This window comes from Varanus komodoensis, unplaced genomic scaffold (genome assembly GCF_004798865.1).
Source record: "Varanus komodoensis strain SLA01 unplaced genomic scaffold, ASM479886v1 scaffold75, whole genome shotgun sequence".
In the NCBI taxonomy this organism is placed as follows: domain Eukaryota; kingdom Metazoa; phylum Chordata; class Lepidosauria; order Squamata; family Varanidae; genus Varanus; species Varanus komodoensis.
This window is the reverse complement of record NW_025336416.1, coordinates 1,148,800-1,153,068: the sequence shown is the minus strand read 5'-3', so window position 1 is coordinate 1,153,068 and position 4,269 is coordinate 1,148,800.

The window sequence follows — 4,269 nt, the reverse complement described above, 5'->3', positions numbered from 1 at the left end:
CTGGCCATTTGATGTTGACAATCTATTTCAAGGAAGATAAAGCTTGCATCTCCTGTTTATATTTCCACCAGTTTGGCTGCCTGCAGGTTCCGCAGGACTTACCAGAGGGTTCCTGTGTCACATTTGCTAGCACAGCTGTTCTTTCCACTTACCCTACCTGGATCGGCAATTCTTCACTCACAGGTATGTCAATATACATTGACCAAAAGACCCCTAACTCCACACTATGTACCAGATGAAGTGTAGATTTCATTTTAATTGCATACATGCCCACATTCGCTCTCATCTCTCTCAGCCTCTTCATTGAATCCTTGCAAACTTCCTTCAACCTCTTTTCCCAATCTCATCTATATTGACAAACTCAGTTCCTTATATTATACAGGAGCCAATATTCAAAATGTTTTCGATACCAATGTGTTTCATTATGCGTTTTCAACACAGAAACATACACACACAGTGGGGGAGAGAGCAAGGGGGTCATCTGGATTCAGAAATTTATTTGTTTGTTTGTTTATTAAAAGCTTTTGTATGCCATCCTATTATACTAAAATCTCAGGACAGCTTAAAGGTAAAGGTAAAGGTTTCCCCTTGACATCACGTCCAGTCATGCCTGACTCTAGGGGATGGTGCTCATCTCCATTTCCTAGCCGAGGGAGCCAGCATTTGTCTGCAGACAGTCTCCATGGTCATGGGGCTGGCATGACTAAACACCGAAGTGCACGGAACGCTGTTACCTGCCCACCGAAGTGGTACCTTTTTATTTACTTGCATTTGCATGCTTTCGAACTGCAAGGTGGGCAGGAGCTGGGATGGAGCAACGAGAACTCACCCCATTGTGCAGATTCGAACCGGCAACCTTTCGATCCACCAGCCCAGCAGCACAGCGGTTTAAACCCCTGCGCCACCTGCATCCCTCACGACAGCTTACAATATTTAAAAGGACAGTTAAAACAACAATTCCTAATAATACATTGAAATGAACTGACGTGTTTCACACAGATCCAGAAAAAGATTGCACAGAAGCGGGGCTTCTCCAGACTGGACCAAATTTGGATCTGAATGCTCTTGAAAATTCATGAAGTGTTTTAATTTGGAAATACATAGAGACACAGACAATGTATGGCCAATAATGTCACAGAGGTGGGTAGGGACATGTTTTTCCCTGTGGAGGAGGCCAGGATGCATTCCAATGGAGCAAAGCTCAGGGAACCAAGGTTCAGTTTGGATGCCAGGAAGTACTTCCTGACAGGTATGGAATGGGCTTCCAAGAGAGGTGGTTGGAGCCCCATCAGTGAGGGTGCACATGGTAGCATGTCATGAGCAGAGCCGGCTGGAGCAGGGGTCAGACTAGACGGCACAGAAGGTCTCTCCATATAAGGAAAACAGCTCTTGATTCACACTGTCTGCCAAGAACAAGAATTACTTCTCTCTGAGACATGTGGGACTTGGCAGGATGTGACACAGCATGCTTACTTGAACTGTTTTGGAATTCAAGTCCATTTGCTTATCTATATTTCACATCTATCATCCATGCCTGCCCTGTTGTACCTGCTAAGGCCTTTGGTCCCAGCAATTGCTTGGAGATATACTTTAATATATGCAGTGCCTTTCTCACATTGCTCCATCCTTGTTCAGTGGTCTAACTGCTTCCCTAGCTGATTTCCTGTGCTTGATCCATGAAAAAATGTTCTGTGTTGCTGGCTTTGAGGTTGTTAATTATAAGCTTCCCAAAATGTCTTACTGCATCTCTATCTGCTTGCATCTTCCTTATGCATGCTTCTGCCCTCTTTTGTTTTCCTAATTCGGGCAAGACTTCCATTTTCTGATGGAAAGGTTCTATTTTCTTTCACAGTCTCCTTTTATCATTCCTTAGTAGGGCCTGAAAGAGCCAATCCATTTGCATATTTCTGAAATTCCCCTTTCTTAACAGAAGGCAACTGGAGTGGAAGCCTTACATGTGGATTGAGAACAGGCAGGGCCTGATGTCCCTCTTCGAGCATTTCAGCTCACAACAAGGAATTTCATTGAAAGAAAGGAGGAGAGGCCACTGCAACCAATCCACCATTGGATTCTCAATCACCTGGGCAGCTGTCATCTCAGACTGCTGGGAATAGATCAAAGAAACCCATTTCTCTATACATGCTTATCAATGGTGTCATTCTTTGTGGATATCTTTATTCTTGATCGTAAACAGAACTCCATGAGATAAGCACAAAGGAATGATTTAAGCTTTTACATTAAAGTCTGCATGTGAAATTTTCCACCCCTTCATCAATTTATGTCAGAAAACTGAAACAGCCAGAAAAAGCATTTGATTTTAAAGAATTGTGTCAAGAGTTGATACGATGAGCTAGGAGTACCAGATTTGTAGACGCAACTGATGAGTGGAAGAAAAGCCATACTAGAAGCAAGAAAAGAACCCACAGGCCATAATGAGGGTATGTGAACCAATATGGAGACCAACTTCAATGTGACATATCTGTTCCCTGACCCACAAGAATCCCAGAAAGATGATTATACAAGAAACTCCACTGAAGACAATCACAGTGTCCTCAACTCTGATTCTATGTTGAGTGTACCAGGTTTGGGATCATTTTTACTCAATGGCATAATGAACTTTTGGGACTTTGGGGGAATGGAACTGTCATCAGGCTTCTAGGGTTCCACATTCAGGGGAACCCTTTCACAACCTGCATCCTTCCTCTGGCTGTTGTTGACCTTTTAGTCCTCATAGTCCTATTCCTCACTGGCATAGATAATACTTTGAAAGGCTTTATTATAAATGCATTCCCAAGATCTGAATATACATTAATACTTTACAGTGTCTTTGGACTGACCAACTTCTTCTGCCAGCCATCAGCATGGATAGATCCTCTGCCCAATCCGGCATTGGTGCTATCACCCACCAAACTTGTCCGCCATTATTTGTGCCCTTATCTGGATCCTCTGCTCTCTCCTTTGGGTAATTAACCTTGTTATCACAATATATATATAGCTAGCATTAATATCTCAGTCCATCTGAATCTTTTGATAGCAATGCTTTGCCTCCAACTCATGACTGTCTCCAGCTTGGCTCTGTGTATCAAGGTCTGTCCTTGTAAATTGTGCATCTTGCCAAGTCCTGAAGCATCTGCACTTCCCTGAGTTACCTCTTGTGCTAACCCTGGCATTGATGAGTATCACCTACCTTCATGGAAACACAGGACAGGTGCTGCTGTTGGGAAAAGAGGAACCTCTCTTGGAGGCCCACAATCATTTCAGGGGATGAGTGTGTTTGAGTTACTGCCATGTTAGGATATGGGGAAATCCATGACAGCATGAGCCACAGCCCTCAAAGATATAGGGAGAGAATCCCCCTTCAATTGATGCTCCTTAAAAATGCCGCATTTTCTGCACAGCTTCATGGTGTTGCCAGTGTTCCATGCAGTTCTTCATCAGAATTCACCACAGGGCATGATGAACAAGATGTCTTGAGTTGCTAGATCACAGCTTCCTGGCACAGTTTCCTGGCACTTACCTACCATGAACATTTCCCCAGAATGCATTAATACACAGGGCTTCATATCACTAACTAAAATCTCAGTTCAGTTGCAACCAGCAACTTCTCAAAGGGAAACAAAGAAGCTCTATGAATTCCTTGTCTGTCTCCTTTGCAGAAGAAGTAGGTGAAACACCAGCAAGAGCTGATATTTATAGAAGAGGATCCTGAGGAACACAGACATATGAAGATTGGAGATGAAGGTCTGGACCAAGGGCACCCAACTTTTCCTCCTCTTTCCACCTGTGCGCATGCAATGATACCCGTGATCTTGAAGACAGAAGTGACAGGAGAAGAGCTACATAAATTTTTCTGGAGAAAGGACCAGATTATAGAGGCAGTTTCATAATTGGTGTGTTTGATGAGGAAATCTCTATGGGCTATGATAAATATCTGGTGGCGGTATGCAGACCCTGGGTTGCAGGCTGTGTACTCCTGCTATGGAAATTTATTATACACTGTTATTGACAGATATCTGGATACAGTTTATATTCATCTAGATGTTCTCGAGGAACTCAAATGCAAAATTGCTGACCATCAAACAAAAACAGTTTAGCTTCTGGAACCAAAAGATTAGAAGATGTTGTACACACTGGTCATGTTACTGATTATTTTATCTCTGATTGATAGTTGTGATAGTTGATTGAAAGTGCAGAAAAGAGTGTTTCTTCCTTCCTCCATCTTGGTTTCCCCATCCCTGGAACAAGGCCAATCAGAGTAGAGTTGTTGAG